This window comes from Chiloscyllium punctatum, chromosome 11, assembly GCF_047496795.1.
Source record: "Chiloscyllium punctatum isolate Juve2018m chromosome 11, sChiPun1.3, whole genome shotgun sequence".
Lineage (NCBI taxonomy): Eukaryota > Metazoa > Chordata > Chondrichthyes > Orectolobiformes > Hemiscylliidae > Chiloscyllium > Chiloscyllium punctatum.
The window spans coordinates 84,761,664-84,785,692 of NC_092749.1; the positions used below are offsets into that span (position 1 = coordinate 84,761,664).

At 42.0% G+C, this 24,029-nt stretch overlaps 1 long non-coding RNA gene across 1 annotated transcript; it reads left to right on the forward strand.

Annotated features, from left to right (window-relative positions):
- Positions 1–77: 77 nt before the first annotated feature.
- LOC140482610 (uncharacterized) lies at positions 78–23,501 on the forward strand. Its single transcript, XR_011961768.1, has 3 exons — positions 78–349; positions 6,988–7,106; positions 23,430–23,501. It is a non-coding gene; the product is annotated as an uncharacterized lncRNA (long non-coding RNA).
- Positions 23,502–24,029: the final 528 nt, after the last annotated feature.

Here is a 24,029-nt window from a genome sequence, read left to right on the forward strand (position 1 = left end):
GCTCCCGGTGTGGATCCCGGTGCTCCTCCCCCCTGCTCCCGGTGTGGATCCCGGTGCTCCTCCCCCTGCTCCCGGTGTGGATCCCGAACTCCTCCCCCTGCTCCCAGTAAAGATTCCGTGCTCCTCCCGCTGTGGATCCCGGTTCTCTTCCTCCGCCCCCAGCGCCAGTAGGAGTGCTTCTCTTGCTGCCCCCGGTGTGGGTCCCGGTCCCAGTCCCGGTTCTCACACCCCCTCCTCCTCCCGCTCTGGGTGCTGGTGTTCGTGCTCCTGGTCTCGGTCCTTTGTGATCCGATGTTCGTCACCCTGAGACACGGAGGGGGCCCCCAGTGGCAGCAACACATCGAGCACGGTCAGTGAGAACACATCACATTACAGTCTGTCAGAGATTGCAGAGAACAACCTTTCATCACGTCTGGGCATCCCAAAGCCTTTCACAATTAATTTTTGAAATGCAGTCATACTCAAAGCAAGTACCCTCCACTCCCTCAGTACCTGTTCACCATCTACAGTACTCTAACATCAGGGGTGTATGAGATGAGAGCTGCTGCAACAACACTCAAGAAGCTCAAGGCCACTCAGGACAAAACAACTTGCTTGTTTGACACAACATTCACCTCCTTAATTCTGGAGGGTCTTTGTTTATGAGGAGAGGTTGAGCAGGTTGAACTTGTACTCATTGGAGTTTAGAATCTTATATCATAAAGTATCTTATTCTTTTAAACTCCAATGAGTACAAGTTCAGCGTACTCAACTTATCATAAAAAAAGTCCCTCCAGAATTAACCTAGTGAACCTTCACTGGACCATCTCCAATTCTAAGTGAAAGTGAGGGCTGCAGATGCTGGGGATTAGAGTCCAAGAGTATGGTGCTGGAAAAGCACAGCAGGTCAGGCATCATCTGAGGAGCAGGAGAATCGATGTTTCAGGCAAAAGCCCCTCATCAGGAATGAAAAAGCCTTTCATCTATTCCTGATGAAGGGCTTAACCCAAAATGTTGATTCTCCTGCTCCTCAGATGCTGTCTGACCTGCTGTGCTTTACCTGCCCCATACTATCATCTCCAATTCTAGTATATCTTTCTTTCAATAAGAGGACCAAATCTGTTCACAAATTTTCAGATATGGCCTGATGAGTGTCTTGTATAGTTTAAGAAAGAGTTGTCTTTTTTAGAATAAAGAACTGCAGATGCTGGAGATCTGAAACAAAACCAAAAAGTGCTAGAGAACTTTGACAAAGAGTCAGTGGATTCAACATTAACTCGCTCTACAGATGCTGCCAGACCTGTTGAGTTTCTTCAGAACTTCCTGTTTTTGCTCCCTATTTTTACATGCCATTCCCGTCAAAATGAAGCCAACAGTTAATTTGTGTTAAAAGCTTCGAGGAGAAAGTGAGGTCTGCAGATTCTGGAGATCAGAGCTGAAAATATGTTGCTGGAAAAGCGCAGCAGGTCAGGCAGCATCCAAGGAGCAGGAGAATCGATGTTTCGGGCATGATCCCTTCTTCCAGAATGAGGAAAGTGTGTCCAACAGGCTAAGATAAAAGGTAGGGAGGAGGGACTTGAGGGAGGGGTGTTGGAAATGCGATAGGTGGAAGGAGGTCAAGGTAAGGGTGATAGGCCAGAGTGGGGGTGGGGTGGAGAGGTCAGGGAGAAGATTGCAGGTTAGGAAGGCGGTGCTGAATTCGAGGGATTTGACTGAGACAAGGTGGGGGGAGGGGAAATGAGGAAACTGGAGAAATCTGAGTTCATCCCTTGTGGTTGGAGGGTTCCTAGGCGGAAGATGAGGCGCTCTTCCTCCAACCATCGTGTTGCTATGGTCTGGCAATGGAGGAGTCCAAGGACCTGCATGTCCTTGGTGGAGTGGGAGGGGGAGTTGAAGTGTTGAGCCACGGGGTGGTTGGGTTGGTTGGCCCGGGTGTCCCAGAGGTGTTCTCTGAAACGTTCCGCAAGTAGGTGGCCTGTCTCCCCAATATAGAGGAGGCCACATCGGGTGCAGCGGATGCAATAAATGATGTGTGTGGAGGTGCAGGTGAATTTGTGGCAGATATGGAAGGATCCCTTGGGGCCTTGGAGGGAAGTAAGGGGGGAGGTGTGGGCGCAAGTTTTGCATTTCTTGCGGTTGCAGGGGAAGGTGCCGGGACTGGAGGTTGGGTTGGTGGGGGGTTACCAACGAAATATGTAAACTAGCTTTCTGTGATTCATGCACAAGGACTACAAACCCCTCTGATCTGCAGCATTATACAGTTTTCCCTATTAAATAATATTCAGCTCTGTTATTTCTTCTGCAAAAATTGATAATCTCATATTTTCCCACATTGCATTACATTTTCCAAATTTTGGCTCACTCATTTAAACTGTAAACTCATCCTCACTAGCTTGGCTTCTCACTTATTTTATGTCAGCTGCAAACCTGGCAATAGTACATTCACTTCCTTCATCCAAGTCATAAACAAGTATTGTAAATAACTGTGGCCCTAGCACTAATCCCTTTGGCATTCCATTAGTCATAGATTGCCATCCTGAAAATGCCCCCTTTATCCCAACTCTCTGTTTTCTATTAGTTAACCAGTTCACTGTCAGTACTAACACACTACTCCCAACACAATGTTATCTTATTAAGTAGCCTTATGTGTGGTACCTTATTCAATGATAATCTGTTTCATTCATGTTCATTGAATGGTAAAAAATTTCCGAGGATTCCAGAGGAGCTCCCTTGTGGCTCTTCAAAATGGTAGCATGGGATTTTTACCCACGAAGGCAGATGGGACCTCGGTTTAATAGCACAGCAGCTAGACTGCACAGCACACCTTCAACACAGCATTTGCATATTGGACAATATTTTACATTTAAATCCCCGGAATGGAACTTCAACCTGAACCTTCTGATTCAGAAACAATGGAAAGCTACATAAAGCTACAAAATAACACACTGTATTGTGTAATATAGTCACTGGTATAACAATACTATGGTTTTAAGAGGTATATTTTGTCCAGATTTTTTGGGAGAGAGGTTTTAAGACAGAGGTATCGAGCTGTCCATTTGAATCCAATAATTTAACCAGCTTGTGAGACTGAATAAGCGCATAAGGAAATAGGAGCAGGAGTAGGCCATCTGGCCCTTCGAGCCTGCTCCCTCATTCAATAAGATCATGGCTGATCTTGTTATGGCCTCAGCTCCACCTACCCACTATCTCACCATAACCCTTAATTCCTTTACTGTTCAAATAAAATACCTATCTTAGTTTTTAAAACATTCAATGAGGAAGCCTCAACTACTTCACTTGGTAGAGAATTCCACAGATTCACAAACCTCAGGGTGAAGAAGTCCACTCTTAACTCGGTCCTACATTTGGTTCCCCCTAATTTTAAGGCTATGCCCTCTTGTCCTAGTTTCACCCGCCAGTGGAAACATCTTCTCAACTTCTATGTTATCTATTCCCTTCATAATTTCACATATTTCTATAAGATCACCCCCCATCATTTTCCTAAATTCAATGAATATAATCTCAGTCTATTTATGTCCCTCTAAGCCAACCCTCTCAACTCTGGAAACAACCTAGTGAACCTCCTCTGCACCTGCTCTAATGTCAGTATAGGAGAAAGTGAGGACTGCAGATGCTGGAGATCAGAGCTGAAAATGTGTTGCTGGAAAGGCGCAGCAGGTCAGGCAGCATCCAAGGAGCAGGAGAATCGACGTTTCGGGACGTTTCCTGAAGAAGGGCTCATGCCCAAAACGTCGATTCTCCTACTCCTTGGATGCTGCCTGACCTGCTGCGCTTTTCCAGCAACACATTTTCAGCTAGTGTCAGTATATCCTTTCTCAAGTAAGGAGACCAAAGCTACATGTAATACTCCAGGTGTGGCCTCACCAGCACCCTATACAGCTGCAACATAAGCTTTTAAACTCAATCCCTTTAGCAATGAAGGACAAAATCGCACTTGCTTTCTTAATTACCTGTTACACCTGCAGACCAACCTTCTGTGATTCATTAACAAGAACATCAAGGTCCCTCTGCACAACAACATGCTGCAAGTTTTACCATTCAAATAATGGTCATTTTTACTGTTATTCCTATCAAAATGGATGACTTCGCATTTATTAACATTGTACTCCATCTGCAAGACCTTTTGCCCACTCACTTCAACTATTTTTGTCCCTCTGCAAAGTTTCATAGTCCTCTGCACACTTTGCTCTACCACTCCTCTTCGTAACACCGTGCATCTTTATCAAATGCAGCAACCTTTTGTGCAGCACCTTATCGAATGCCTTTAGGAAATCTAGATGCACCACATCTACTGGATCCCCATTGTTCACCTTTTCTTAATGTCTTCATAGAATTCCAGTAGATTAGTTAAGCATGGTCTGCCTTTCATGAATCCATGCTGCATCTACCCAATGGGACAATTTCTACCTAGATGTCTTGCTATTTCTTCCTTGATAATAGATTCAAGCATTTTCCCCACGGCAGAAGTTAAGAAAACTGGCCTATAATTCTTTCTTCTTTCTTTTGTTGTATTTTAACTACAGTGAATAAATAAAGTGCATTTTGCTTCAAGGCTGGTAATTTGACCAATCGAATTGCATCCGGAACACAACATCTGGCACTTGAAATAAGAAAAAGTGAGGGGCTAGGCAATCTTCTTAATATATTTGGAGGGAGTTTGGTCTGGTCCATAACACTGGGAATGATGCACCATGCACTGCGTCTGACAACAATTCATTAGTACATGTAGCCAAACCTGAACATCCTCGAGAATTGTGCACATAAATGCAAGTAACATTTGCAGCATACTGGTGCCAGGCAATGGCCATTTCAATGAACTAAATCTAATTCATCTCCCCATGATTTATAATTTTAATAGTACAGTGTTCCCTCTCATCAAAATTCTGCAAGTATCACTGACCTAAACTCAACTGGACCAATGAGTAAATGCTGTGGCTGCAAGAACTACAGTATCCAGAGGTTGGACATTATCCAACAAGAGGTTCATCTCCTGACTCTTCAAAACAGTTCTACTACCTGCAAAGAAAAAGTAAAGAATGAGGTGGAATTGACAAGATGAATGACAGTGCAACAATACCCAGGAAACACAACACTATATAGGGCAAAGCATTATCTTTGGCTGGTACATCCATTATTTAAATATTCACTCAATATACACACACACAGCCCCCCACACACCCATCTCTCTGGGCACCATGGCTCCAATATTATTTACAAGATACACAGCAGCAACTCACCATGGCACCTTCCACAGTATCTGCCAATCTCATGAGATTTATCACCCAGAAAGAAAATGACAGCAGAAGCATGGGAATGCAACTACTTGCAAGTGCATTTCCAATCATCCTGATTCAGAAACATATTGTTATTTGTTCAGGATTGTCTGGAAGAATTCTTGGAACTGCAAAACTTACAGCACTGTGTGAGTACCTTCACAACATGGACTGCAACAATTCAAAAAGGCAGCTTGCCATTTCCATCTCAAAAATAACTAGGAATGAGCAACATATATTGGTTATGTCAACAATGCCCATGAATGTCAATGGGAGTGATGTAATCCATCCATAGTATTACCACTACAACTGATATATTACATAGAGTCATAGAGATGTACAGCACCGAAACAGACCCTTCAATCCAACTCGTCCATGCCAACCAGATATCCTAACCTAATCATGTTCCATTTCCCAGTACTTGGCCCATATCCCTCTTAGTCCTTCCTATTCAAATACCCATCCAGATGCCTTTACAATGCTGTAATTGTACCAGTCTCCACCACTTCCTCTGGCAGTTCATTCCATACATGCACCACCCTCTGTGTGAAAAAGTTGCCCTTTTATAGATCCCTTTTATATCTTTCGCCTCTCACCCTAAACCTATGCCCTCTAGTTCTGGACTCACCCATCCAGGGAAAAGACATTGTCTATCCTATCCATGCCTCTCATGATTTTATAAACCTCTGTAAGGTCATCTTAAAACACTTGGAATGTGATAATCCTCATGTCAAGTAATCCCTGTAATTTCTTCAATGACCAAAATTAATCTAGAGTATATGTTGAAACATTAACTCAGCTTCTCTCCACAGATGCTGCCAGACCTGCTGACCTTCTGCAGCAATTTCTGTTCTTGTTTCTGATTTACAGCATCCACAGTTCTTTCAGATTTTACTTAGCAATACATTAGATTCTAGAACACTGTCACAAGGAATGGTTCATTACACTTTCCAACTCTGTCATAGGGAACAGCACATTACTTTCTGTAACACTTCCACTGAATGCCTATTACTGAACAATATGTTAAATGTTTAACACTGTCATTAAGACAGTGTCTTACATTCTGTAAGATTATAACTGGGAATGACAAATCACTTTTAACAATGCTGAGACCAATCGTGTGTTATAACACTTGAACCAATACATTGTATTTGTAACTGTCACAGGAAATAGAATTTGGGTTTAGTGACATCATCAAAAGGAACAGTGCATTGCATTTGTAATGTCTGGAGTACACATTCAATAAAGCAAGCAGCAGTATAATTCTATCTGTAGTAGTGCCTTTGGGAATGATGGGTTACATTCTGTCGCACTGCTATTGTCCAGCACAAAGGGTATTACGGATTACATTTGATAGCATATAAGTTAGCACACTCTGTTCTGGGATGGCACATCAGATTTTATAACACTGTCACAGCCTGTCATTCAGATTGATGTATAACATTTGTAACACTCTGCTGCTTGGTATGCCACAAAAGATCTATCGTTGGCCATTCATCTTCCTCATCTAAGTGGAGCCTCACTGTAGATTCACCTGAAGGTATAGGTTTATCATACACATTTATGCCAATGACAATGTGCTCCATATCACTAAGTATCTCACTAATCTTATACTGCCTCTAAGTAATTAGATTCTTATCTGTGTTAGTTGTATATTTTATTTAAACACTGCAAAAACTAGATATGAAATTTGAACTTTTTGTTTACTGCTCAGACTGAAAAAAAGAAAACTAACTTAGAAGGAAACAACAAAAACAACAGCGTCATTACTCTAGCCATGGTGGATGAAAGCCTGCTATTTGACATCAGTGATTTGTCACAAGGAACCTGTTGGTGAGTTCCTGTGTTTTCCATGCCTGACACAACGGAGTCTCTTGGTAGGTCTCACTCAGGAAGGTTGCTTTCATATGTTAAATGGGAAGTAGATGAATTGAGAGGAGAGTAAAAACAAATGGATTTTTATCAGGTTCACAAACTATAACTAGTGGCATGCCACAGGTGTCAGTCCTGTAGCCTCAACTACCATCTATTAACAATTGATATTAATGTATTGAATGTAGACACCAAATTTATGGTAGCTAAATTTATGTGGGCGGCACGGTGGCACAGTGGTTAGCACTGCTGCCTCACAACGCCAGAGACCCGGGTTCATTTCCCACCTCAGGCGACTGACTGTGTGGAGTTTGCACGTTCTCCCCGTGTCTGCGTGGGTTTCCTCCGGGTGCTCCGGTTTCCTCCCACATTCCAAAGATGTGCAGGTCAGGTGAATTGGCCATGCTAAATTGCCCGTAGTGTTAGGTAAGGGGTAGATGTAGATGTAGATGTAGGGGTATAGGTGGGTTACGCTTTGGCGGGGCGGTGTGGACTTGTTGGGCCGAAGGGCCTGTTTCCACACTGTAAGTAATCTAATCTAAATTTGCCAATGGCACGAGATGAGAAAGAAAGTAGGTCATCAAGAAGAACCCCAGGAGATGGGAGAGATACTAAATTAATATTTCATGTCAGTTTTCACTGTGGAGAAAGAAATGAAGTCCAGAGAATTCAGAGAAATAAACTTTGATGTTTTACAACCAGTTTTGTAACAGTTTCTACCCTACTATTGTTAGAATACTAAATAGACTCACTAACTCTTAACATTCGCCTGTACCAGTGTTTTTGTTTTTGCCGCTGTTTACCTATTACTTACTTATCTATGCTACTTAACTCTGTGATCTGCCTGTATTGCTCACAAGACAAAGCTTTTCACTGTGCCTCGGTACACTTGACAATAAAATCCAATTCAATTCCATTCACATTACAGATAAGGAAGTTTGGCGGTCTTAGAGAATATAAAGGTGGATAAATCTCCAGGACTTGGTCTAATGTATCTCAGAATGATGTGGAAAGTAAGGGAAGAAATTACAAGATCCCGTACAGAAATATTAGCATCATCTATAACTATGGTTGAGGTGCCTGATGACGGTGTGTATTGTTGTACCTTTCTTTGTTAGACCTCTGAGTCTGACTTCAGTTGTGGGTAAGTTGTTGGAGGTGATTAGAAAAAATAGGATTCATGGGCATTTAGAGAGGCAAAAAATGATTAGGGATAGTCAACACGGTTTTGTGTGAGGAAAATCATGTCTCACAAAGTTGACTGAGGTTTTTGAGGAAGTTACCAAAAAGGTTGATGTTGACAGAGCAGTAGTCATTGTTTATTTGGATTTTAGTAGAGCCTTTGATGAAGTACTGCAAGGTAGATTAATTAGTAAAGTTAGGTCACATGGGATTCAGTGTGAGCTTGCCAATTGGTTACATAAATGGCTTAACGGCAGGATACAGAGAGCAACGTTGGAGGGTTGCTTTTTGGACTGGAGGCCTGTGATCAGCAGTATTCCAAAGGAATTGGTTCTAGGTTCTCTTTTGTTTGTCATTTATATAAATAATTTTGATGAGAATATAGAAGGCATGATTAGTGAATTTCCAGATGACACCAAAATTGATCGTCATGATTTGGAGATTTTTCTCTCATAGGGTCATTAATCTTCTGAATTCTGTTCTCCAAAAAACAATGGTGCTAGGTCATTGAATTTATTCAAAGCTCTATTACATAGGTTTTTGATCAGCAAGAAAATCAATGGTTATGAAGGGGGAAGTGGGCAAACAGGAGACCATGATCAAACTAAACATTACATTATTGAACGCTGGGATGGTCTCAAAGGGTCAAATGACCTCTAGTCCATAATTCTCTGTTCCAATGAACAGGTTGTCATAGAGTGGTAAGTGATATGCAGCATAGATGTTTTCAATGATTGTATATTAATTATATACAGATAATGGATATTAACTGGAAATTCTCCTGTATTCCTATAAATAAGAACAGTCCACTCACTCATCTGTTTCTTGGCCTTGTCAACAAGATTTAAACAAGTGGCCAGCCTTCATCTAAACATGGACAAAAGAGTTTGCCTCAAGAGGTGAGGTAAAAGTGATTGTCTTTGATATAAATTAAGGCAGAATTTGACTGAACGTGGCATCTAACAAAACTAAAGTTAATGGAAATCGAGGGTAAAACTCTGCACTGGTCAAAGGAAGATGGTTTAGGTTGTAGGTCAATCATCTCAGTGCTGGAACCTGGGTTGTAGGAGTTCCTTAGATTATGCCCAACCATTTTCGGTTGCTTCAGCAATGACCTCCCCTTGTAATGAGATAAACAGCTAGGTCCACACTCCCCACCAAACTCTCCTCCACATCTGGCATATTTCCCTGTGGCTGCTGGAGGAGTAACACCTGCACCCACACCTCCCCTCTCACCTCCTTCCAAGGCCCTAAAGAATAATTCCAAGACCACAGAGACTCACCTGTATTTCTCTAACCTGAGTTATTGCATCTGTTGTTCCTGATATGGTCTCCTTTAAGTGGGAGAGACTGAGCATAAACTTGGGGACCAGTTCAGGGAACACCTATGGTCCGGATGCTCAAAACAACCCCACCTTCCGGTTGCCAGCCATTTCAATTCCTCCTCACACATACCCGATGACATGTCCATCCTAGACCTCCTCTGCTGTCAAAGTAAGGCCATATTCAAACTGGAGGAAGAACACCTCATCTTCTACCTCAGGAACTTACAACCATATGGCCTTGACATAAAATTCACCAGCTTCCAAATTTCCCCACACCCACTTCAGTCTAGGTCCAGCCCTCCTTCTCCACTCCACCTGCTTTACCTAACCCTACCTGACCATCTTCCTTCCCACCTATCCTCTCCATACTTCTGTTATGAAATTGTAGAGGTGTACTGTACCTTTAAGAGAGATGAAGGACTTAGCAAGCACATAGAGTGCTGGAGAATTTGCAATGTAACATTTGATCCAGCAGCTAGCAGTACATTGGCTATTATGAAGCAAAAAAAAATCAAATTTGACCAATCTGTTTAAATCATGCCCCAAGATACTAAACTCAAATTTGAATTTGGTATTTTGACAATATTGAGACCAATGAAATGATCTGATGCTTTGGTTGTATAAGACCGGGGAAGATTGAACGGCTGGGGGAGAATGACAAGCCACCAACATCCTAAAAATGTGTCACTGGAAAAGCACAGCAGGCTAGGCATCAAAGGAGCAGGAGAATCGGCGTTTCAGGCATAAGCCCTTCTTCAGCCACCAACATTTGCAGACTGCCTGCAGAATAGCTCTCTTAAAGGTACCTTTATCTATCAATGATCTGTAAAACAGAAAGCCTAAGAAGAAAAGAAAACAGAGGAAGATACAAAGAGAAGATTTGACAGCTGGCTGGTTCTGAAATTTGAATTTTTAGTAAACCTTTATCAAACTTGTATTGTAGGGGGAAAGTAAAGGATAGGTTAGAGAAAGGAGTTGTAAACAGTTGTTATTTAATTCATTCTCTGTCATACTTAAAGAATAAAGGTGGCACAGTGACTCAATGGTTAGCACTGCTGCCTCCCAGCACCAGGGACCCAGGTTCAATTCCCGCCTCGGGCAACTGTCTGTGTGGAGTTTGCACATTCTCCCCATATCTGCGTGGGTTTCCTCCGGGTGCTCCGGTTTCCTCCCACAGTCCAAAGATGTGCAGGTTGGGTGAATTGGCTATGCTAAATTGCCTGTAGTGTCAGGTGCATAGTCAGGGGTAAATATAGGAGGGTAGGTTTCTCTTCAGAGGGTCGGTGTGGACTTTGTTGGGCCGAAGGGCCTGTTTCCACACTGTAGGTAATCTAAAAAAAAATCTTAGATTTTTGTACTTAAAATAGTGACTTTGGAGATAGTTCTTTGCCTCTCAAATTTTAACAGATTACAGCACGGGGTGAATCATTTCTGTGTTGCTGGCTTAAAATAGCAGGGGTGTTTACCTTTCACTTCTGAATGACCAATCACAGCCACCTCTTACCTGCATCCACCTATCACTATTCCACCATTCTTTTCCCCAGCTCCACCTCCCTCCCTCTATTTATTTCACAGCCCCTGAAAGACTCCGACCTGAAATGTCGATTCTCCTGCTCCACTGATGCTGCTTGACCTGTTGTGCTTATTCCAGCTCCACACCTTATTGACTCTGACTTTCCAGTATCTGCAGTCCTCACCATCTCCAAATTACCATTACTGAATCCCTCACTATCAGCCATAAGATGTAGGCCATTCAGCCCATCAAGTCAGCTCCACCATTTAATCACAGTTAATATATTTCTCAAACCCATTCTGCTGCCTTCTCCCTACAACCCTTGATCCCTTGACTAATCAAGAACCTATCTATCTCTGCATAAAGACACTCAATGACTTGGCCTCCACAGCAATGAAGAAAAAGGATATGGGCCAAGTGCTGGCAAATGGGACTCGATTGGATTGGGATATCTAGTCGGCATGGACGAGTTGGAGGGAAGGGTCTGTTTCTGTGTTGTACGTCTCTATGACTCTAAATTCCTCCTCACCTCAGTTCTAAAGGATTATCCTTTCACTCTAGCTCTTCAACATCCTGGAAATTACTATTGACCAAAAAACTGAACTGACCAGCCATACATGGGCTACAAAAGCAGATTAGTAGCTGAAAATTCTGAGCTAAGTAACTCACCTCCTGACTCTCCAAACTCTCTCTACAAGGTACAAGGCAGAAGTGTGATGTGTCAGCAATCCAATCAGCCATATCTTTTTCATTGATGAAACTGGCTCAATGGACTGAATGCCTCTGTTTTTATGATCTTATCAAGAAACTTGATATCATTCAGGACAAAGCAGCATGCTTGATCAGCACCCTATTTACTGCCTTAAACATTCACTCTCTTACATAGTACACAACTGTTGCATAAGTATGTTCCATAAACAAACTGAAGTGCAACATCTCACCAAGTCTTCTCAGATAGCACCTTCTAAACCAGTAACTTCTAGAAGGACAAGGGCAGCAGATACATTGCAACACCATCTCCTTCAAGCTCCCTTCCAAGATAGACATGGTCCTGATTTCCTCCATGCTAAAAATCCCAGAAGTCACACCCTAACAGCATTGTCAGTGTACCTCCATTACCTCCATCAGATAAGTTGTGGCAGTTAAAAAAAAACGCAGATCACCACCATCTTTCAAGAGCAATTAGGAATACACACTAGAATCATAAAAACTCTACACTGTGGAAGCAAGCCATTCTGCCAATCAAGTTCACACCTGACCCTCCTAAGAGCATCCCACCCAGACCCAGCCTATCCCTGCAACCTCACATTTGCCATGGCTAATCCATCTAATCCATGGCACATCCCTGGACATTATGGGCAATTTAGCATGGCCAATCCACCTAACCAGCACATCTTTTGGATTGTGGGAGGAAACACACGCTGACACAGAAAGAATGTGCAAACCCCATACAGACATTGGCCCAAGGCTGGAATCGAACCAAGGTCCCTGGTAGTATGAGGCACTAGTGTTAGCCACTGTGCCACACCACTGTTTTTTCCAGGGTAGAATTAAATTGGGATAGGATGGGGAATGAGGAGATGTTGGAAACCAAAACTCTGGTTTTGTCTGTGATTCCCATAAAAGAATAAAGATGAGGCTTCACAGTGTCAGATTGGTCAGAACTACATACTGACGGTGCTGCGTTTTGAGCTGTCCACCATATATAATCGGGAAAACAGAGGTACAAACAAACAAACCGATTTCATGTGAAGGGGGTAAATTATAAGATCAGATGACAGAAGCTTAGACTTTGCTGTCCAAAGAGATGGCATTGTAGAGATAGACTGGCTTACCATTAAAAGCTCATAACTAAGGAGGCAGGGTGCCAATGACTCAGTACTTCAGAACCATTTATGGTGAAGTCACCCCATTTTTCAGATAGCCAGATCAGCCCTAGATAGTTAACAGGGGACATCATATAATGAAAGTTAGAGTCATAGTTCACTTATTTTTAATTGGTAAAGAGAAATTAGGGAACATCCTTTCACAGCTATAAGCTTAAACGATACAATAATTGCAAACACTATGAAGCTTGATCAAATGATATGTTGGTATATTTTGCCTTTTTCACATTGAAGGAAGTTACTGAAAGAAGTAGACTATCATAACAAAACTGAAGCCTTTCTTTCATGTCCTTTGCAACTTTAAAGGAAGTCAGGGAACAAGAGTAATATAAACTAAACTGAATGAGGTAACAGTGAAGAAACAGCCAGCAAATGTCCATCTGGGCTCATCCATGTTTTAACTGTGTAGTAATCTAAGCCTCTTCATTGCAATTACTTTGGTGTTATTCTATCTGGTCTTGTAAAACAATACAACAATTTTAATTAGAAGGCCATTTGATAGCTGTGGTACTCCATACCACAATGCTTTCTGAAGGAAAAAAATATCAATCTGAAGTCATTTGTGAGGGTGTTAACAGGTTATTAGAACATAAGGTAATCACTCACATGTTAAACCTTATTATTTTGTAAATGTAACTATTTTGCATCAGCTATATTTTCAACTCTGGTTTATTCTACCCCTCCTTCTCAACTCTTGAACACAAAAGATTACGAATAGTATGACTGTTATTCCCGTTCACGTCAGCTTTATTACTCAGTACAAGGCAGGATTTGAGTCAGGGATGATCACACTAACTAGCTGCACACGTGAAGAAAGCAACATAGTCAGTAATTATCAGCGGTCAGCAGCAAAAAACATGAAAAACACCATACATTTGGTAAAAGCTAGTCTATGTTAGGAATTGGTATCAAGGGATATGCAGTTAAGGTGGTAAACAAAGTTAAACAAGAGACCATCTACGACCTATTGAATGGCTGTGCAGGTTCAAGTGGTTGATTGGCCTGTCTCTGTTGCCACGTTCCTTTGTTCGAACACCTTGAATTATGTAGATCTCACACAGCAATAAAGATGCTAATTAGGATCAGAAGTCTCTTCAGTATAACAGAGGATTTGATATTTGAGAATGGCTTCAGCTATATTTGAAATAAAAGTAGTGGTAATTACTTATGTAACATCTGAAAAAAACAACTAGTATATAACATCAGCTATAATAGGTACAGATATCAGTTTACCTTTTGCTCTCAAAAACTATAGTAATAAATTATTTTGGCTTCAAGTTTCTGACAGCACATTTCAGAAATTCAAAACGATGCAGTGCCGACTTCAGTATTATTCCATAAGGCATGCACTGCCCACCATAACCTTCAGAATCTAAAAATCTGAGTATAATCATTTGCTTATGTGGAACCTAGCACAAAGAACAGATTTGAAATAAGTCTAAAAAGATCTTTGTAGTCTCATAGTTTATGGCCAATCAAAACTTATGGAGGGATTTGGACCAAACACAGGCAAATAAGACTAGTTTAATTGTGAAAACTAGGCAGCATGGACAGGTTGGGGAGATGGGCCTGTTTCCATACTGTAGAAATCTATGACTTTAAGAATATGCTGTATTTGCACAGCCCATGTTGTTATCATTTTCCACTGCACTGTAGTCTCACCAATAGTGCCAAGTGTATAAATGAGATACAGTGCAGTGTACGTGGCTGAGAGAATGTTACAGAATGGCAAGCACATTGCTCTCAACAGTGGGGAATGAGCACTGGGGAAGATTAGGTCTAAAGCTATAATAAGTTCCATTAGGAGATCATGAGGACATGACAACAACAACAAATAACATTAACTTATCCCTTTAACTTCAAATGTACTTTATCACCTGTAAGGGGCTTTGAGACATCAAATGGTTGTGAAAATAATGCATAAATGGAAGTTTTCTTTAGCATTGTAAAACATTCCAGGGCATTTTACCCAATTCTTATCAAACAAAACATGATACTAAGTCACAGAAGGGGCTACCTGAACAAAGAAGCCCAGGACCACAAGATCCAGGAGCTGGAGTAGACCATTCAGTCTCCTGAGCCTGCTCTGATATTCGACCTGGCAGATTTGATTGTGGTTTCAGCTCCACATTCTGACCAATATCTCATCACTCACTGCCATCCCTCTCTCCACCAGACCTTTGATTCCTTTGTTGATCATAAACCTACTCAGACTCAGCCTTGAATATACAGCACACTTTGTTTTAACTAGCACCTTATGAATCAGCTCTCTTGATAAACTGGCAAAAATTATATACCTCAATACCAAAGTTTACAATATTATTGTGATATCTGAATAGTCAGTTGAGAGTGTGAATGAGAAAGCTCTCTGCTGATAAGTTTTATTTAAGGTAGAGTTGCATTATTATTTGAATCATTTATGCAGTAAATAAAGTATAACAGTGATGTGTATAACAGAGTATAAAGTATAACAGAGACTAAGAGGGGCATAATTCTGACAGGCAACTGAAGCATCAACCATTGAAACTGGGAGTTAGTATAACTCAGCAAGTACAAGGCTAATCATGAAGCAAATATGGTATGATTTTGATTTGAAGTTGCTTGAATGAAACCAGTTTCAATGGTTGATGCTTCAGTTGCCTGTCAGAATTATGCCCCTCTTAGTCTTTGTCATTGCCACCAACACTGAAACTCTCTGGGCCCTCTCACTCCTCCAGTCTTCATCTATCATTTTCATCACTTTGATGAAATCTTTAGAGACCTAAACATTGACCTACACTAACCTGTCCCCTCCTCCTTTAAGACATTCCTTAAAACCTACTCTCTTGACCAAACCTTTGAATGTTGAATGATAATAGAATATGTCATTGAATAGAGCAAACATTTTATTAACTGGGACCTATGGGACAGGAATGTGTCGGTTGATCAAATATTCTTGAATGAAATTGGTGACTGATCCTAGAACTTGGGTAGGGCTTGGTGAGGAGAGTAAAGGAAGGCACAAATGGAAAGGTTCAAGTCAGAACAGGAAGAGAAGTTGTAACTAAGCCAGAGGCATCGCATCGTCATTCGTCTGGTTCAAACTATCAGTAGAACAGTCTCACAATGATACTTGCATATGAAGGAAAGTAGCAGGAGGATCAAACACAATGAAGATGACCTCAGAAGAAACAGGTGGACTTTTATTTCATATGGAGGAGGTACAATTGGGTTGGAATCTTACATGAAGACATAAAATGTTGGGGTGGTAAATAGAGTCATAGAGTCATCGAGATGGACAGCATGGAAACAGACCCTTCGGTCCAACCCGTCCATGCTGACCAGATATCCCAAACCAATCTAGTCCCACCTGCCAGCACCTGGCCCATATCCGTCCAAACCCTTCCTATTCATATACCCATCCAAATGCCTCTTAAATGTTGCAATAGCCTTGGATTACAAGAGGTTGGTCAGATGAGCTGAAGTGTGGCAAATAGAAGTCAATCTGGATAAAAGTGAGATGAAACCTTGAACAGGACAAACAAGGCAAGGGAATACATGATGGTCAGTGGGAAGCATCGAAAATAAGTGGGACCTTGGTATACATGTACACCAAACTCTTAAGGTGTCTGAAGAGGTGGATAAAGTGGTAAAGAAGGCATATGGGAAACTTGCCTCTATTAACAAAGTTAAAAATCACACAATACCAGGTTATAGCCCAACAGATTTATTTGAAAGTACAAGCTACCTGATGAAGGAGCAGTGTTCTAAAAGCTTGTACTTTTAAATAAACCTGTTGAACTATAACCTGGTATTGTGTGATTTTTAACTTTGTTCACCCCAGTCAAACACCACATCTTTATTTGAAAAATGTGGTGCTGGAAAAGCACAGCAGGCCACACAGCATCCAAGGTGCAGGATAATCGACGTTTCGGGCATAAGCCCTTCTTCAGGAATGAGGCTGGTGTGCCAAGCAGGCTGAGATAAAAGGTAGGGGGGAGGAAATTTGGGGGAGGGGCGCTGGGCATACGATAGGTGGAAGGAGGTGAGACAGAGTTTAAGAACAGGAAGCTTGTGCTGGAATTGTATAAATATTAGTTAGGCATAGCTAAAGTATTGTGTGCAATTCTGAAATCCACATTATAGGAGGGATATGATAGCACTGGAGAGGGTGCAAAGGAGATTTCTTTGATGTTTTCTGGTCTGGAGAGTTTCAGTTATGAAGAGAGACTGGGCAGACTGGAATTGTCTTTCTTACAGCTGAGAAGATTGAGAGGGGACATAATTGAGATGCATAAAATTATGAAGTCTGAGATCGGGTAGACAGGAAGAAACTTTTCACCTTGGTGGAAGGATGATGACCAAGGTTATGGATTTAAGGTAAGAGACAGAAGGTGGTGAGAATCTGGAACTCATTGCCTGTAGGACTGGTAGAAACAAGAACCCTCTGAACATTTAAGAAGTATTTAGACACACACTTATGATACCAAGGCATACCAGGCTATGGGTCAAGTGCTGAGATTAGAATAGTTAGTTTTTGACCTGCATGGATGTGACGGTCCAAAGGCCCTTTTTCTGTGCTGTGGATCTCTATGAATCTCTGATGCTAGGTATCTTGGATGTTGCTGTTGGATTAACATTTATTACCTTTGCCTAGTTGCCCTTGTGAAGTTGATGGTGAGCTGCTTTCTTGAGCTGCTTCAATCCATTCAGTGTGGATAGACCCATAATGCCATTAGAGAGGAAGCTCCATGATTTTGACCCAGTGACACTGAAGGCGTGGTGATATATTTCCATGTCAGAATGGTAAGTAGCTTAGAGGGGAACTTGCAGGTGATGGCATTCCATGTATCTGTTGTCCTTTCCTTCTCGATGGAAGGTGTCACTTCAGAAGCCTTGGTAAATTTCTAAAATGCATCTTTTAGATGGTATGCATTGGTGCTACTGAGTATTGGTGTTGGAGGGAATGGATGTGGTGTCAATCAAGCCAGCTGCTTTAACCTGAATGGAGTCAACCTTCTTGAATATTGTCGTAGCTACACTGATCAAGGCCAGTGGGGAGTATTCCACCATACTCCTGACTTGTGTTTTGGTAGTCAAGAGGTGAGTTGTTCATTGAAGGATTCCTAGACTGACTTGCTTTTGGTTCAACAATATTTGTACGGCTAGTCAGTTTCTGATTAATATTACCCCAAGGATGTTGATAGTGGTGTTTTTGTGACAATAATGCCATTGAATATCAAGGGCAATTGATTGATCCTCTCTTGATGGAAATTCTTATTGCCCTGCACTTGTGTGGGGCAAATATTACTTACCATCATTCATCCCAAACCTGGATATTGTCAAGATCTTGTTACATTTGAACATGGATTGCATCAGTATCGGAGGAGTCACAAATGGTATTGAACATTGTGCAATCATCAGCAAACATGCTCACTTCTGACCTTGTGATGCAGGGAAGGTCATTGATGAAGCAGCTGATGGTAGTTGGATCTAGAACACTACCCTGAGGAAGTCTGCACAGATGTCCTGGACCTGAAATGACCTTGAACATCTATCTTTCCATGTATCAGGTATGACTTCAACCAGTGGAGTGTTTTCCCATGATTCACATTGACATTATTTTTGCGAGAGCTCCTTGATGCCACACTGGATCGAATGCAGCCTTGATGTCAAGGGCTGTCATTCTCACCTCACCTCTAAAATTCAGCTCTTTTGCCCATGTTTAAATCATGACTGTAATGAGGTCAGGAGCTAAGTGGTCTTGACAGAACCCAAACTAACCCAAACAGTAACCAGGTTACTGTTGAGCTGGTGCTCCTTAATAGCATTGTTGATGACAGCTTCCATCGCTTTACTGATGATTGAGAGTAGTTGGATAAGGTGGTCATTGGCTGAGTTAAATTTGTATTGCTTTCTTATGACCAAGATATACCTGAGTAATTTTCCACATTGTTGGGTAGTTGTCAGTGCTGTAGGTGTCCTGGAACAGCTTGGCTAGAGGCACAACCACCTTTGGGGCACAAATGTTAAGGACTGATGCTTGAATGTTGTTAGGGCTTCACAGTGTCTAGGGCCTTCAGCTGTTTCTTGATATCACAATGAGTGAATCAAATTGGCTGAAGACTGGTATCTGTAATGCTGGGGACCACTGGAGGAGGCCAAGATGGTTCATCCAGTCAGTACTTCTGGCTGAAGATTGTTGTGAATGCTTCAACCTTATCTTTTGCACTGATGTGTTCAGCTCTTCCATCATTGAGAATGGGGATATTTGTGGAGCTGACAACTCCAGCGAGTTTTTAAAATGATTTTGTTTCTTCACTCTTGGGACATGGATGTTGCTAACTGACCAGTAGTTAATGCCCATTCCTATCTGCCTTTGAACCGAATGGCTTGCTAGGCTATTTCAGAGGACAATTGAGAGTCAATGACATTGCAGTGGGTCTGGAGTCACATGTTGGCCAGACCAGGTGAGAATGGTAGGTTTCCTTCCCTGAAAGACATTAGGGAATCAGATGGGTTTTTCCAATAATCAGCAATAGTTTCCTGGTCATCAGTAGACTTTTCATTCCATTGACGACTGGATGTGGCAGGATTGCAGAGCTTAGATCTGATCTGTTGGTTGTGGGATCACTTAGTTCTGTCTATCATTTGCTGCTATGCTGCTCAACACGCAACTAGTTCTGTTTGGTAGCTCCACCAGCTTGACGCCTCATTTTTAGGTATGCCTGATGCTGCTCCTGGCACGTGCTCATGCACTCTTCATTGAACCGGGGGTGATGTCCTGTCTTGTGTGTGACTGTAAGATATGCTGAGCTATGAGGTTGCAGACTGTTTGGGCTACAATTCTGCTGTTTCAAAGTCTGCACAATGCTTCCCGGATGCCCAATCTTGAGTTGCTAGATCTGTTCAAAGTCTATCCTGTTTAGCATGGTGATAGTGCCACACAACATGACAAAGAGTATCCACAATGTGAAGACAGCACCTCATTTCACAACATCTCTGGCCTGTTCATAGTATGAATACGACTAAATGGCAGGCACATCTGCAGCTGACAAATAGGTGAGGATAACGTTAAGTCTGTTTTATTTGGTAGTTCCCTCACCACCTGGCACAAAGCCACTCTTACAGCTATGTCCTTTAGGACCCGACCAGCTCAATCAGTAGCCACGCTTGGTGATGGACATTGAAATTCCCCACCCAGAGTATACTCTACCCTCTTGTCACCTTCAATGCTTTCTCCAAGTATTGTTCAACATGGAGGAATACTGCTCCATTAGCCGAGGGAGCATGGTATGTGGTAATCATAGAATCCTTAGTGTGTGGAAGCAGGCCATTTGGCCTATTGAATCCACACTGACCTTTGAAGAACATTCCACCCAGATCCACCCATCTACCCTATCCCTGAAATCTTGCATTCCCCATGGCTAATCCACCTAGTCTGCATATCCCTGGACACCCTGGGCAATTTAGCATGGCCAAATCACCTAACCTGCACATCCTTGGGTTGCGTGAGGAGGACCTGGAAGAAACCCATGCAGACACAGGGAGAATGTGCAAACTCCACACAGACAGGCACCTGAAGGTGGAATTGAACCCAGATCCCTGGCACTATGAGGTGACAGTGCTAACCTTAACAGGAGGCTTTTTTGCCCATTTTGATCTCATGCAATGAGACCTTATGGTGTCCAGAGTTAATGTTGAAGACTCCAAGGGAAACTCTTTCCCAGCTGTACACCACTATAATTCCACAGCTACTGGGTCTGTCCTCTTCCAATATTGAGTCTAACCCCTACATAATAGCGAGGAGGGCAGTGCAGGGTTAACAGGGCTAAGTTTGCTGCCTAGGACAATGCCTGTTGGACTGTCTGGCTTTATTTCTTCTCTGAGACATTTTTGGCAATTTGGTACAACTGATTGACTTTCAGCTGTTTAAGGCAACAAACACATTGCTGTGGATCTGGATTTCCTTGTAGCCAGATCAAGAAAAGATCCCTAAAAGTCATTACGGAAACAGATTTTTTTTTGACAATCAACAATGTCTTCATGGTCATCATCAAACTTGTAGCTCCAGAATGTTTAAAAATTCAATTCCCCAACTGCCCTGAGGTGATTTGAATCCAGGTCCCCAGAATATCTCCTGAATTACAATCTCGAATCAATACCACTATTCCATCACAACTGCATGAAATGAATATAGGTAGGTTACAGTATTAAAAGGATGAGCTCCAGGAGGTCTGCTGTCACACCTAAGGAGATACAGATGAATGGTTTGGCATGTTTCCCTTCTGCTATGGAAATGAAAGCTGAGAAAGAATTAAAATGTTTTCCACCCTCACTTGCAAAATAATGAAATAGCTTTAACAAATTATTTAAAAAGCCTGAGCAAATAAATGTAGGAACCAAGCAATTAGGGCTGGGAAAAGAGATCTACAAGCTGCATTGCTGTGTAGATCTCATTGAAGAGTAGAAAAAACCGAACAGGAACAATCTTAAAGGCTGTGAAGACACACTTTGAACCCCATATTAATATTACTTATGAATGAGGTATGTTCAACATCAGAGTTTGAGGAAAGGGAGACCATTGATCAGTACGCAACCACACGGCTACATTTTGTTGAATTCTGTGAATTTGGATCAGTGAAAGGTGATCATATCAGTATTGGATTATAAGGATAAGAGGGATTCCCATGAGAGCACATTTACTGGGAAAAGGTAAATTAACTCTCAAGAAAGTTATTAAAATGTGCAGAAACTCTGAGATTGTCAAAAATTTGGGGCAGCATATTATTAGGAGAACAAGCATGATTTTCCATCACACTGAGAGATATTCTAGGCTAAATGATAAAAAGTTTGAAAGAAAAGAAGAAATATTTGCAGAAAAGCTATCATGAAGGTCAAGGCCAGAGGACATGATGCAGATTGTGGAGGACATCTCAGAAGAGAAAAGGAAAAGTGTCCAGCAATGCAAGAAGCTAAAGCACTTAGTATGCAATTATTTAGTTAGCTAAAGAAAATGGAAAGTAAGACTAATGATGGCTCCCAGGATATGTCTTCTAGAAGCCTAATGAATAACTGTACTCCAGGCCCATCTAATAGCAACTCAGGAGATTCTATTCAGCCTGAAAAGCCTTGCTCAGGACACACACAGCAACAGATAAGGATGTAGATTTGAATATTGCTTTTGAGCTGCTCAGCTTACTATCAGCTGTTTCGGCCACATTTGCTGCTGGTTTGGTCACCACTGTGCCCATCAACAGTAAATACAGGAGAGAGATAGCTAGTCTCTTTAGTTTCCACGAAGTGAGAGAGTTTGTGGTGTGTGTGTATGATTGTGTGTGTCTGTATATAGTGCAGTTGGGTCACCTGTAGTGTGACATGAACCTAAGGTCCCAGTTGAGGCCATCCCCATGGGTACCGAAATTGGCTATCAGCCTCTGCTCGGCCACTTTATGCTGTTGCCTGTCCCAAAGTCTGCCTTGGAGGATGGTCTCCTGAAGGTCTGAAGTTGAATGTCCCGAACTGGCTGAAGTGTTCTCTGACAGGATGGGAACACTCCGCACAACAGCGAAAGACAGTGTGAGAGGGAGAAGTTGGGAGGGAGGAAGAGAGAGTCAGTGTAAGGGAGGGAGGTGGAGAAAGTGCTTATGTGTGAGGGTAGGGAAGGAGAGAAGGTGAGAATGAGGAAGGAGAGATAGTGGTTGAGGGGTGAGAGAAATTGGGGACAGAGGTATTGTGTCTGTCAATAAGTGGGAAGGAGGAGATGGGAGTGTTTGTAGGAGGGAGGGATAGAGACAGAGACATAACAGAGGGAGACTGTTGAACCCTAAGACTGAGAGTGAGAGGAAATGCAAACATCCTTTCTGAAATTTTGTCACTGCCACCAAGTGAGACAAGAATTGACATGTGCCTCCCCACATGTGTGGTAGTTGGACAAACTGCTCTAAACCATAAAGCAGAGGCATCAGCAGGACCAATAGCAATAAATGGATTGTGATGGTTAGAACGAAGACTGCAGAGTGAAAGCATTCATTACAATTACAACCCGAGGGTAGTGACTCAAGATGGTTACACGAAAACAAAGGTCTTGAAATTGAGGTTGAGTCTGTATAATGGAATAATTCTCATACCAAGAATAATGAAGCTGAGATCCCAAACAAAGATCTGAAGTTTCAGATGGTAGATGTTAAACAAAATCCAATCATCTCAGCTAAAGCAAATCGAAAGATTGAAGTAGTAACCCTTACATAGTAAAATAATTTATTGTTCCATGTGTTTATGAAAATACAGTAAAACATGTGTAATTGCCATAATTAATCTGGCACCATTTTAAATTCATAAATTATAAAAATAAATAATGTATACAAAGTTAAGACAAATTTCATTTTTTTTGTTCCAGTCACGGGATGCTACCTTACTCCGCAGCTGCCAAAGCTGTTCCTGAGGCTCCAACAGCAAGGAGGAATCACGCTGAAGCAGCCCTGCTGCAGCTGACTGGACCCAGAATGCTGTCTTGGGCAAACCAGCCTCATCACTGCTGATACTCCAGCCACCACCATAGCCAGGAGACTGTCCCAACACTCGATGACCAGGGCCGATTCTCAACTTCTAAGGATCAGTAGACTATCCAAATTAACTTCCGAGGAGCAAGGGATCATTCACTCTGCTCTTGTTGCAGAAGCAAATGTACCCAAAGAGATTGGCAGCTTTTTGGAGCCACAAGGTCAGTGGTTGTTGAACAAATCCGAGAAGATTACAAAGTTTTTTTTTATTGATGTTGTATGTCTTCCTAGTGAATATCATATTAGAGCTGTACAGCATCTGCAGAGAGTTCCAACTGCCCTCAAGTCCATCCTCAAAGACAAGATAGAAGAGAAGGAAAAGAAAGTGACAACTCATACAATCTGTATATGCCTCATGAAGTCACCTGGAAACTGAGTGCATGCATAGATCAAAAGAATCTTAAAAAATGGTATGGTGGCTCAGTGGTTAATATTGC